The sequence below is a fragment of the Pristiophorus japonicus genome, unplaced genomic scaffold (genome assembly GCF_044704955.1).
Source record: "Pristiophorus japonicus isolate sPriJap1 unplaced genomic scaffold, sPriJap1.hap1 HAP1_SCAFFOLD_1237, whole genome shotgun sequence".
NCBI lineage: Eukaryota > Metazoa > Chordata > Chondrichthyes > Pristiophoridae > Pristiophorus > Pristiophorus japonicus.
Genome location: NW_027250901.1, coordinates 70033 through 83010, shown reverse-complemented (window position 1 = coordinate 83010; position 12978 = coordinate 70033). Strand labels below are relative to the sequence as shown.

The window sequence follows — 12978 nt, the reverse complement described above, 5'->3', positions numbered from 1 at the left end:
TCCCCTTTGTAATAAAGGCCAAGATTCCATTGGCCTTCCTGATCACTTGCTGTACCTGCATACTAACCTTTTGTGTTTCATGCACAAGTAACCCCCAGGTCCCGCTGTACTGCAGCATTTTGCAATCTTTCTCCATTTAAATAGTAACTTGCTCTTTGATTTTTTTTTCTGCCAAAGTGCATGACCTCACACTTTCCAACATTATACTCCATCTGTCAAATTCTTGCCGACTCACTTAGCCCGTCCATGTCCCCTTGCAGATCCTGTGTGTCCTCCTCACACTTTGCCCCTCCTCCCATCTTTGTATCATTGGCAAACTTGGCTACGTTACACTTAGTCCCTTCCTCCCAGTCGTTAATACAGATTGTAAATAGTTGGGGTCCCGGCACTGATCCCTGCGGCAGCCCACTAGTTCCTGATTGCCAACCCGAGAATGAACCATTTATCCCGACTCTCTGTTTCCTGTCAGTTAGCCAATCCTCTAGCCATGCTAATATACCACCCCCAACCCCGTGAGCTTTTATTCTCTCCCTCTCCTCCACCGAAGATGCTGACTCTGGCTGGGTTCAGTTCTGCACTCACTGGTTCCCCTCCACTGTCGGTGCTGACTCTGGCTGGGTTCAGTTCCACAGACATTGACATTGCTCACTTTGTTTCTGGACCAAGATGGCAGGCACATGCACTGTGCTACTCACTTTGGCTTGATGGGAACGCACACATTTTTTCAGGGTTTCATGCACCTCGGGGTCCTGCTTCAGTCAAGAAAATAGTCCATTTTCATTATACATCAGGAGTTCACTGGGTGGTGCTTGATCACAGGAAACCTGTTTTTTAATTGACGGTGAATTTAAAATTCCATTTTAATTTTGAGGAGGCCCCAGTGAGATTTGAACTCACGACCCCCTGGTTTACAAGACCAGTGCTCTAACCCCTGAGCTATGGAGCCACCTGCCTTGGTTTGTGAGTCACTCCCCAGTTATAACCATAGAAACTTCCAGCGCAGAAGGAGGCCATTTCGGCCCATTGTGTCCACGCTGGCCGACAAAGAAGACAAGAATTAGGAACAGGAGTAGGCCATCTAGCCCCTCGAGCCTGCTCCGCCATTCAATAAGATCACGGCTGATCTGGCCGTGGACTCAGCTCCACTTACCCGCCCGCTCCCCGTAACCCTTAATTCCCTTATTGGTTAAAAATCTATCTATCTGTGACTTTGAATACATTCAATGAGCTAGCCTCAACTGCTTCCTTGGGCAGAGAATTCCACAGATTCACAACCCTCTGGGAGAAGAAATTCCTTCTCAACTCGGTTTTAAATTGGCTCCCCCGTATTTTGAGGCTGTGCCCCCTAGTTCTACTCTCCCCGACCAGTGGAAACAACCTCTCCGCCTCTATCTTGTCTATCCCTCTCATTATTTTAAATGTTTCTATAAGATCACCCCTCATCCTTCTGAACTCCAACGTGTAAAGACCCAGTCTACTCAATCTATCATCATAAGGTAACCCCCTCATCTCCGGAATCAGCCTAGTGAATCGTCTCTGTACCCCCTCCAAAGCTAGTATATCCTTCCTTAAGGTGACCAAAACTGCACGCAGTACTCCAGGTGCGGCCTCACCCATACCCTATACAGTTGCAGCAGGACCTCCCTGCTTTTGTACTCCATCCCTCTCACAATGAAGGCCAACATTCAATTCTCCTTCCTGATTCCCTGCTGCACCTGCAAACTAACTTTTTGGGTTTCATGCACAAGGACCCCCAGGTCCCTCTGCACCTCAGCATGTTGTAATTTCTCCCCATTCAAATAATATTCCCTTTTACTGTTTTTTTTCCCAAGGTGGATGACCTCACACTTTCCGACATTGTATTCCATCTGCCAAACCTTAGCCCATTCGCTTAATCTACCCAAATCTCTTTGCAGCCTCTCTGTGTCCTCTACACAACCCGCTTTCCCACTAATCTTTGTGTCATCTGCAAATATTGTTACACTACACTCTGTCCCCTCTTCCAGGTCATCTATGTATATTGTAAACAGTTGTGGTCCCAGCACCGATCCCTGTGGCACACCACTAACCACCGATTTCCAACCCAAAAAGGACCCAATTATCCCGACTCTCTGCTTCCTGTTCGCCAGCCAATTTTCGATCCATGCTAATACATTTCCTCTGACTCCGCGTACCTCTATCTTCTGCAGTAACCTTTTGTGTGGCATCGAATGCCTTTTGAAAATCTAAATACACCACATCCATCGGTACACCTCTATCCACCATGCTCGTTATATCCTCAAAGAATTCCAGTAAATTAGTTAAACATGATTTCCCCTTCATGAATCCATGCTGCATCTGCTTGATTGCACTATTCCTATCTAGATGTCCCGCTATTTCTTCCTTAATGATAGTTCCAAGCATTTTCCCATGACAGATGTTAAACTAACCGGCCTATAGTTACCTGCCTTTTGTCTGCCCCCTTTTTTAAACAGAGGCGTTACATTAGCTGCTTTCCAATCCGCTGGTACCTCCCCAGAGTCCAGAGAATTTTGGTAGATTATAACGAATGTATCTGCTATAACTTCCGCCATCTCTTTTAATACCCTGGGATGCATTTCATCAGAGCCACATGGCCCTCGGTCAGCAGCCCTGAAGGTTACATATAAACCTATGAACAATGGCGGACAGGTATAGAGCACCCAGCCCAACCAGTCCGCCCCACACAACTGCGACACCCCTTACACTGAAACATCCTACACTCCACCCCAACCGGAGCCCTGTGACCTCCTAGGACAGGCAAAAAACAGATAAAAACCCAGGCCAATTTAGGGAGAAAAAATCTGGGAAAATTCCTCTCCGACCCATCCAGGCGATCGACACTAGTCCAGCAGATCACACCCGGGCCGCATTCGATTCCCTGCAGTACTTACCATCGTATCTGCTCCGTCCAACAAAAGGTCATCCAGTCTAATCCCAATTACCAGCTCTAGGTCCGTAACCCTGCAGGTTACTGAAGGTGAAGTGCCCATCCAACCATTTCTTAAAAGTGGTGAAGATTTCTGCATCCACCACTCTTCCAGGCAGCGAGTTCCAGATCCCCACAACCCTCTGAACAAAGAAGCCCCCACCCCCTCAAATCCCCTCTAAACCTTCCAGCAACCACCTTAAAACTATGCCCCCTCGTAATCGACCCCTCCACCAATGGAAATAGACCCGAACTATCCACTATGTCCAGGCCCCTCAATATTCTGTACACCTCAATGAGGTCTCCTCTGTTCCAAGTTAGTGCTGTGTGTTTGAAGAATGAGGAGGGGTCAGTGAAACGCTCAGATTGTGTCTCATCCCCCAAACTCCTGCCTCCGTCTCTTCAATATTCGCCTCTCAACATCGATATATCGGGTCTTTCACGTAGTAAAAGTATTGTGTACAGTTTTGGTCTCCTAACCTGAGGAAGGACATTCTTGCTATTGAGGGAGTGCAGCGAAGGTTCACCAGACTGATTCCCGGGATGGCGGGACTGACCTATCAAGAAAGACTGGATCAACTGGGCTTGTATTCACTGGAGTTCAGAAGAATGAGAGGGGACCTCATAGAAACATTTAAAATTCTGACGGGGTTAGACAGGTTAGATGCAGGAAGAATGTTCCCAATGTTGGGGAAGTCCAGAACCAGGGGTCACAGTCTAAGGATAAGGGGGAAGCCATTTAGGACCGAGATGCGGAGGAACTTCTTCACCCAGAGAGTGGTGAACCTGTGGAATTCTCTACCACAGGAAGTAGTTGAGGCCAATTCACTAAATATATTCAAAAAGGAGTTAGATGAGGTCCTTACTACTAGGGGGATCAAGGGGTATGGCGAGAAAGCAGGAATGGGGTACTGAAGTTGAATGTTCAGCCATGAACTCATTGAATGGCGGTGCAGGCTAGAAGGGCCGAATGGCCTACTCCTGCACCTATTTTCTATGTTTCTCTGTTTCTATCCCAAGGCAACTCAGTCACACTCTGCCTCAATCTCTCTCCTTCTCACTCAAAGGGGTTGGGTAGAGCAAGGGAAGGGAAGTGGGAGATGAAGGTGAGGGGATAGAGAGAGAGAGAGAGAGAGAGAGGAATGAGTAAGAGACGGGAAAAGCAAGATAGTGGCCGGTTGTTCCAGGGTCAGTCTTAGTGCTGTTTAATATCTATAATTAAACCCCTTGTCAATTGACAGTGAATTTAAATACTGAGCTAATTTTGAGTAGGCCCCAGTGAGATTTGAACTCACAACTTCTGGTTAATTGAGATCAGTGCTCTAACCCCTGAGCTATGGAGCCACCTGCCCTGAGAAAGACAGGGGAAGGAGCAGGAAAGAGAGGGGAAGGGAAAAGAGAGTGTGGAAGGAGTGAGAGAGAGGGGGAAGGGGAAAGAGAGGGGGAAGGGGAGAGAGGGGGAAGATAGAGGAGGAAGGAGAGAGAGCGGAAGAAGTGGGGAGAGAATGAAAGTAGAGAGGGAAGAGGAGAGAGGGGGAGTGAAAGGGGATGGAGTGAGAGACGGGGAAAGCGAGATAGCGGGAAAGGGAGAGAGGGCTAAAAAGATGTAGAGAGGGAAGGAGAGAGTGAGAGGGGGAAGGGGAGAGAGAGAGAGAGAGAGATGGAGAGAGAGAGGAATGTGTCAGTAGTTGTTATTACATCCATAGTCCACTAGGTGGGGCTCTATTAGAGGAAGAGAGAGGGAAGGGGAGAGTGAGGGGAAGGAGTGAGAGAGAGGGAAGGGGAGAGTGAGGGGAAGGAGTGAGAGAGAGAGAAGGGGAGAGTGAGGGGAAGGAGTGAGAGAGAGGGAAGGGGAGAGTGAGGGGAAGGAGTGAGAGAGAGGGAAGGGGAGAGTGAGGGGAAGGAGTGAGAGAGAGGGAAGGAGTGAGAGAGAGGGAAGGGGAGAGTGAGGGGAAGGAGTGAGAGAGAGGGAAGGGGAGAGTGAGTGGAAGGAGTGAGAGAGAGGGAAGGGGAGAGTGAGGGGAAGGAGTGAGAGAGAGGGAAGGGGAGAGTGAGGGGAAGGAGTGAGAGAGAGGGAAGGGGAGAGTGAGGGGAAGGAGAGAGGGAAGGGGAGAGTGAGGGGAAGGAGTGAGAGAGAGGGAAGGGGAGAGTGAGGGGAAGGGGAGAGTGAGGGGAAGGAGTGAGAGAGAGGGAATGGGAGAGTGAGTGGAAGGAGTGAGAGAGAGGGAAGGGGAGAGTGAGGGGAAGGAGTGAGAGAGAGGGAAGGGGAGAGTGAGGGGAAGGAGTGAGAGAGAGGGAAGGGGAGAGTGAGGGGAAGGAGTGAGAGAGAGGGAAGGGGAGAGTGAGGGGAAGGAATGAGAGAGAGGGAAGGGGAGAGTGAGGGGAAGGAGTGAGAGAGAGGGAAGGGGAGAGTGAGGGGAACGAGTGAGAGTGAGGGGAAGGAGTGAGAGAGAGGGAAGGAGTGAGAGAGAGGGAAGTGGAGAGTGAGGGGAAGGAGTGAGAGAGAGACGGGGAAGAGGAGAGTGAGGGGAAGGAGTGAGAGAGAGGGAAGTGGAGAGTGAGGGGAAGGAGTGAGAGAGAGACGGGGAAGAGGAGAGACAGAGGGAACACCAACAATAATGTATATTTATATAGCGCCTTTAACGTAGTGAAACGTCCCAAGGTGCTCCACAGGAGGATTATGGGATAGAAATTTGACATTGAGTGTTACAGGTGGCTCCATAGCTCAGGGGTTAGAGCACTGGTCTCGTAAACCAGGGGTCGTGAGTTCAAATCTCACTGGGGCCTACTCAAAATTAGCTCAGTATTTAAATTCGCCGTCAATTAACCAGGGGTTTAATTTTTAATAGTAAACAGCTCTGAGACCGACCCTGGAATGACAGACTCCCCTGTTCAAATTTCTCCCCTCTCTCTTCCTCAAATAGAGCCCCACCTCGTGGACTATTGATGTAATAACTACTGACATGCTCCCCTCTCCTTTCCCCCCTGCCCCTTCTGGCTCCAGAGAGTGAGAGATTGAGCTATGGAGCCAGCTGCTCTGGGAAAGACAGGAGAGGAAGGAAAAAGGGAGAGGGGAGAGAGTGAGGAAGGAGAAAGAGAGGGAGAAGAGTAGAGTCAAAAAGGAATGGGAAAAGAGAGGAGAGGAGGAAGGTGGAAGGGAGAGTGGGAGCAGAGAGCGACAGCCACATTCCAGGAATGAATCTAAAACAAATATTTGTGCTCAGACTGGATATGAAGAAGACATGTAATACGTCCTTACTACACAGTATAAATGCACACGAGGCCCATACTTGAGAGTAGGTCACTCTGTGACCAGTTACCTTTATTACCAACACCTCAAGTGATGGAAGTGGGTGGAGCTTCCCCTTTTATACCTGAAGGTCCAGGTTAGGAGTGACTCCCACAAGTTCACCACCTAGTGGTCAGTGTTCTCACGGTGTACAACTTAGATCAGATTATACTTGGGTTACAATGCTGGTTGAATACATGACATCACCTCCCCCCCCCAAAGTCTTATTGGGATCACAGGTTGAGTCTCTCTGGTGGTTTACACTCCCTTGTAGAGCGCCTGAGTTGAGGCTCCGGTTGTTGGGCGCTGGCCTGAGTGTCTGCTGTTTGCGGTGCTTCAGGCCTGTCTGGACTGCCCACAGTGACTGGGCTCTCCTCCACTTTGTTCCGGAGTTCGATCACCTGTCGTGGAGTGAACTCTATATCGTGTTCTTCCTCTGCTTCTTCTATGGGGTTGCTGAACCTCCTTTTAGTTTGATCCACGTGTTTGCGGCAGATTTGTCCATTGGTAAGTTTAACGACCAAAACCCTCTTCCCTTCTTTGGCAATCACAGTGCCTGCAAGCCATTTGGGCCCTGCAGCGTAATTAAGGACAAAAACAGGGTCATTGACATCAATACATCGCGCCCTCGCATTCCTGTCATGGTAGTTATATTGTGACTGGCGCCTGCTCTCAACAATTTCCTTCATAGTAGGGTGTATACGGGATAACCGGGTTTTGAGCATCCTTTTCATTAGCAGCTCTGCGGGTGGAACCCCTGTGAGCGAGTGTGGTCGGGATCTATTGGCCAACAGGAGGCGTGATAAGCGGCTTTGTAGGGAACCCCCTTGGATTCTGAGCATCCCCTGTTTGATTATCTGCACTGCTCGTTCCGCCTGGCCGTTTGAGGCCGGCTTGAACGGGTTCGACTATATGCTGGGGCATGTCCGATTGCCCTGTCTGCCTAGAGAACTGTGTGCCGCGTTAACAATGTTGACTCCCTGGTCGTTTGCCGCATTTGAGCCAAGATTTTTGTCAAACATCATTCTGGTCTCTTCCTCCCCTGAGATAAATGTCTGGGCTATCAGAGCCGCCGCTTCCAAGGTCAAGTCTTTGGTCTCAGTCAGTTTCCTGAAAATCCCAGCGTGCCCGATGCCCTCAATAAAAAAGTCTTGCAGCATCTCCGCTCTGCATGCATCTGGGAACTTACATAGGCTCACCAGTCGCCGGAGGTCTGCCACGAAGTCTGGAACGCTTTGCCCTTCTCACCGCCGGTGCGTGTAAAACCAGTGTCTCGCCATGTTCATGCTGCTCACCGGTTCAAGGTGTTCCCCAATCAACTTACTGAGCTCTTCGAACGTCTTGTCCGCCGGCTTCTCTGGCGCTAGAAGGTCCTTCATCAGGGAGTACGTTCTGGATCCACAAACCGTCAGGAGATGAGCCCTGCGTTTGTCGGCCGAATCCTGTCCCAGCCATTCCTTAGTGACAAAACTTTGCTGTAGTCTCTCAATAAAGTCGTCCCAATCATCACCAACACAGTACCTCTCGTCTGTGCTGCTAGTGGCCATGCTCGCGAGGTTTAAATCCCAGTTTCTCGTCGCCAATGATATGTCCTTACTCTACAGTACAAATGCACACAAGGCCCCGACTTGAGAGAAGGTCACTCTGTGACCAGTTACCTTCATTACCAAGACCTCAAGTGATGAAGGTGGGTGGAGCTTCCCCTTTTATACCTGCAAGTCCAGGTTAGGAGTGTCTCCCACAAGTTCACCCCCTTGTGGTCAGTGTTCTCAAGGTGTACACCTTAGAGCAGCTTGCATTGATAGTCGAACACATGACAATGTGGTTACAGACTGGTCATGGAAAGTGAAAGTGCTGCACTTAACCTGTGAAACGAGTCGGTTCCTGTTGATGGTGTCGGCCTGTCGCTGATTGACGGCAAATTTAGAAACAGAAGCCAAAATTGAGTAGGCCCCAGTGAGATTTGAACTCACGACCGCTGGTTTACAAGACCAGTGCTCTAACCCCTGAGCTATGGAGCCACCTACGACACGTGCTCCTGTTTGCAATTTACTATTGTTAACAAGGAGGCCATTCAGCCCATCGTGTCTGTGCTGATCGGAAGAACAGTTACCCAGCCTAATCCCACCTTCCAGCTCTCGGTCCGTAGCCCTGTAGCGGGAAGGGTAGAGAGTGAGAGAGGAGGGAGGGGAGAGAGAGGGGAAGAAAGGCAGAGGGAGAGATTGAAAAGGGTAAAGGGAAAGTGAGAGCAACAGGGAAATGGAGAGAGAGAGGGAAAAGGAGAGAGAGAGAGTGGAAGGGGAGCGAGAGATAGGAAGGGGAGAGAGAAAGGGAGAGTCAGAAGGGAAAAGGGAGAGAGTGAGGGGGAAGGCGAGAGAGAAGGAGAGGGGGATGGTGAGAGATAGAGGGGGAAAGGGGGGAAGGGAGAGAGAAAAATGATAGAGAGAGGAGGAAGGGAAGAGAGGAATTGAGTGCCTGTAGTTCCAGGGTCAATCTCAGAGCTTTTTAATATTTATTATTAAAGCTCCTGACAATAACTTTAAATACTGAACTAATTTTGAGCAGGCCCCAGTGAGATTTGAACCCACGACCCCTGGTTTACTAGACCAGTGCTCTAACCCCTGAGCTATGGAACCACCTGCCCTGGTCTGTGGGTCATTCCCCAGTTAGTGCTGTGTGTTTGAAGAATGAGGAGGGGTCAGTGAAACGCTCAGATTGTGTCTCATCCCCCAGACTCCTGCCTCCGTCTCTTCAATATTCGCCTCTCAACATCGATATATCGGGTCTTTCACGTAGTAAAACATCCCAAGGCAACTCAATCTCTCTGTCTCTCTGTCTCTCTCTGTCTCTCTATCTTTCTCTCCCAGTCTGTCTGTCTCTCCATCTCTCTGTCTCTCACATTCTCTGTCTGATTCATTGTCTCTCTCTCTCTCTCTGTGTCTCTCTCACCTGTAAGTGTACACCTTTTTTCTTGGAATAAGGCACAGGAAGAGACCACAAACAAACTGTTTTAAAGTAAAAACGTTTGGACTACCTGGGAGGGGGAAGGCAAGTGGTAACACATGACCCATTAAAAGCAACGGCTGATGTCAAAGACTGAACTTGGTTATACATACAGACAAAGATGTTGCTACTATGGAGCCACCTGCTCTGTGCTGGCTCTCTGTGTCTCTCGCTCTCTCTCTCTCTCTTTCTCTCTGTTGTTCACTTTCTCGCTGTCTCTTGAGGGGGAAGGGAGGAGAGAGGGAAAAGGAGAGAGAGAGAAGGGGATTGAGGGAGAGAGGAAGGCGAGAGATAGAGGGGGAAGGCGAGAGTGAATGATACGGTGAGAGAGTGGGGGAAAGGGAGAGGGAAGGGAAGAGAGGGGAAGGGGAGATAGACAGAGAGGGAAGTGGAGAGTGAGAAGGGAGAGGGGAAGGGGAGAGTGAGAGGGGGTTGTGAGAGGGGAAGGAGTGAGAGAGAGAGACGGGAAAAGGGAGCGAGGGGGAAGAGAGAGTGAAGGGGAAGGGAGGGAGATAAAATAGCCGAAGGCAACTCAGTCACACTCTAGCTCAATCTCTCTCTGTCCCTCTCTCTCTCTCTGTGTCACTCTCGCTCTGTATCTTTTTTACTTTCTCTCTGTCTCGTGAGTGGGAAAGGTAGAGAGAGAGAGGCGGAGGGGAGAGAGGGGAGAAAGGCAGAGGGAGAGAGTGAAAAGTGTAAAGGGAAAGTGAGAGCGAGTAGGGAAAGGGGAGAGAGAGAGAGGGGAAGGGGAGCAAGAGAGAGGGGAAGGGAAGAGAGAGAGAGAGGGGAAGGGGAGAGAGAGAGAGGGGAAGGGGAGCTAGAGATGGGAAGGGGAGTGAGAGATGGGAAGGGGAGTGAGAGATGGGAGGGGAGAGAGAGGGGAAGGGGAGCGAGAGATGGGAAAGGAGAGAGAGAGAGGAAGGGGAGCAAGAGACGGGAGGGGAGAAAGATGGAGGGGAAGGGGAGCTAGTGATGGGAAGGGAGAGAGAGATGGGAAGGGAGAGAGAGAGAGGGGAAGGCGAGTGAGAGATTGGAAGGGAAGAGAGAAAGGGAGAGTCAGAAGGGAAAAGGGAGAGAGTGAGGGGGAAGGAAAGGGAGAGGAAGGGGAGAGAGAGGAGGGAAGGGGAAGGGGAGAGAAAGGCAGAAGGAGAGTGAGTGGAGGGGAGAGAGAGGGCGGTACACAGGGGAGATAGAGGAGGAAAGAAATGGAGCGGGGGAAAGGGAGAGGACGGGTAGAGAGGGAAGGAAATAGAGAGGGGGAAGGGGAGAGAGAGGGAGTGGAGAGTCTCATCCCCCAGACTCCTGCCTCCGTCTCTTCAATATTCGCCTCTCAACATCGATATATCGGGTCTTTCATGTAGTAAAACATCCCGAGGCAACTCAGTCACACTCTGTCCCAATCTCTCTGTCTCTCGCTCTCTCTTTCTGTCTGTCTCTCCATCTCCCTGTCTCTCACATTCTCTGTCTGCTTCGTTGTCTCTCACGAGAAAAATGTAGTAACAGGTTGTGTAGATGGGGAGGGCAGAGAAAGATTTGGAGCCTGTTGTTCCAGGGTCAGTTTCGGAGCTGTTTAATATTTATAATTAAACCCCTTGTTAATTTAAATACTGAGCAAATTTTAAGTAGGACCCAGTGAGATTTGAACCCACAACTCTTGAGTTAAGAAACCAGTGCTCTAACCCCTGGGCCATATCCCAGGAGTGAATCTAAATGAATCTAACACCTGTAACACCAGCTCCTGTTTGCTTCTTACTATTGTTAACAAGGAGGTGGGGCCCGAATATAATCATTCTCGGTGATTCATCCCTGAGCAATCATTGGAACATAAGAAATAGGAGCAGGAGAAAGGAGAGAGCGACAGAGAGCCAGAGAGACAGAGAGATTGGGCAGAGAGTGACTGAGTTGCCTTGGGAATGACCCACAGCCCAGGGCAGGTGGCTCCATAGCTCAGGGGTTAAGGTCCAGTTAAACCAGGGGTTCAAATCTCACTGGGGCCTACTCAAAATTAGCTCAGTATTTAAATTTACTGTCAATTAACAAGGGCTTTATTTATAAATATTAAACAGCTCCCAGACTGACCCTGGAACAACAGGCTCCTTCTCGTCCATATTAAAAGATTACCACATTTAAAAAGTACTTGGATGTGCACTTAAAGTGCCGTAACCTACAGGGCTCCGGACCGAGAGCTGGAAAGTGGGATTAGGCTGAGTCGCTCTTGGTCGGCCGGCACGGATACACTGGGCCAAGTGGGATTATTTCCTTTCCCAACTCTCTCACTCTCTGTTTCTAACATCATCATCACAGGCAGCCCCTCGGAATCGAGGAAGACTTGCTTCCACTCTTAAAATGAGTTCCCCTTTGTCCAACCTGTTGGTTACATCCTCAAAGAATTCCAACAAATTAGTCAAACATGACTTCATAAATCCATGCTGACTCTGTCTGACCAAATTATGCTTTTCCTGAAGGAGTGTGAGTGAGAGGGGGAAGGGGAGAGAGAGAGAGGAGGAAGGAGAGACTGCGAGGAAGAAAGAGGGAAGGAGTGAGAAATTGAAAGGGGGGAGGGGGAGAGAGAGAATCTGAAAGGAAAAGGCAAAGGCAGAAAGAGTGGGCAAGAATGAGCATTTAAATACTAAACTAAGTTTGAGTAGGCCCCAGTGAGATTTGAACCCACGACCCCTGGTTTACTAGACCAGTGCTCTAACCCCTGAGCTATGGAGCCACCTGCTCGGGAAAGACAGTGGGAAGGAGCAGGAAGGAGAGAGAGAGAGAGAGGGGAAGGAGTGAGAGAGAGGGGAAAGAGGAGACAGGGAAGAGAGAGTGGAAGGGGGGAAGGGGAAGGGAAAGAGAGAGTGGAAGGGGTGAGACGTGTAAGGAGAGCGGTTGAGACGAGGGAGGGGGAAGGCGGGTGAGGGGAATGAGTGAGAGAGGGGGGAAAAGCGAGATAGTGGGAAAAAAGATGTAGAACGGGTCATGATGGGGAAGGGGAGAAGGAGTGAGAGAGAATCTCTTGTAAAGTGAAAAAGATATTTAAATACTGAGCTAATTTTGAGTAGGCCCCAGTGAGATTTGAACCCACGACCCCTGGTTTACTAGACCAGTGCTCTAACCCCTGAGCTATGGAGCCACCTGCCGTGGTATGTGGGTCATTCCCCAGTTAGTGCTGTGTGTTTGAAGAATGAGGAGGGGTCAGTGAAACACTCAGATTGTGTCTCATCCCCCAGACTCCTGCCTCCGTCTCTTCAATATTCACTTCTCAACATTGATATATCGGGTCTTTCACGTAGTAAAACATCCCAAGGCAACTCAGTCACACTCTGTCCCAATCTCTCTGTCTCTCTGTCTCTCTGGATTGAGAACTGGTTGTCACTCAGGAAGCAAAGAATCGGAGTAAATGGGTACTTTTCAGAATGGCAGGCAGTGACTAGTGGGGTACCGCAAGGTTCTGTGCTGGGGCCCCAGCTGTTTACACTGTACATTAATGATGTAGACGAGGGAATTAAATGTAGTATCTCCAAATTTGCGGATGACACTAAGTTGGGTGGCAGTGTGAGCTGCGAGGAGGATGCTATGAGGCTGCAGAGTGACTTGGATAGGTTAGGTGAGTGAGCAAATGCATGGCAGATGAAGTATAATGTGGATAAATGTGAGATTATCCACTTTGGTGGTAAAAACAGAGAGACAGACTATTATCTGAATGGTGACAGATTAGGAAAAGGGAAGGTGCAATGAGACCTGGGTG

At 49.6% G+C, this 12978-nt stretch overlaps 6 non-coding genes across 6 annotated transcripts; 1 reads left to right on the top strand and 5 right to left on the bottom strand.

Moving 5' to 3' along the window:
- Positions 1–872: 872 nt before the first annotated feature.
- On the bottom strand, positions 873–946 carry trnat-ugu (transfer RNA threonine (anticodon UGU)). Its single transcript has one exon. It is a non-coding gene; the product is annotated as a tRNA-Thr (tRNA).
- A 4715-nt stretch (positions 947–5661) lies between these two features.
- Positions 5662–5734, top strand: trnat-cgu (transfer RNA threonine (anticodon CGU)). Its single transcript has one exon. It is a non-coding gene; the product is annotated as a tRNA-Thr (tRNA).
- Positions 5735–8184: 2450 nt separating this feature from the next.
- trnat-ugu (transfer RNA threonine (anticodon UGU)) lies at positions 8185–8257 on the bottom strand. The gene has a single exon. It is a non-coding gene; the product is annotated as a tRNA-Thr (tRNA).
- A 542-nt stretch (positions 8258–8799) lies between these two features.
- On the bottom strand, positions 8800–8872 carry trnat-agu (transfer RNA threonine (anticodon AGU)). Its single transcript has one exon. It is a non-coding gene; the product is annotated as a tRNA-Thr (tRNA).
- A 3013-nt stretch (positions 8873–11885) lies between these two features.
- Positions 11886–11958, bottom strand: trnat-agu (transfer RNA threonine (anticodon AGU)). Its single transcript has one exon. It is a non-coding gene; the product is annotated as a tRNA-Thr (tRNA).
- A 332-nt stretch (positions 11959–12290) lies between these two features.
- Positions 12291–12363, bottom strand: trnat-agu (transfer RNA threonine (anticodon AGU)). The gene has a single exon. It is a non-coding gene; the product is annotated as a tRNA-Thr (tRNA).
- Between the last annotated feature and the right edge of the window lie 615 nt (positions 12364–12978).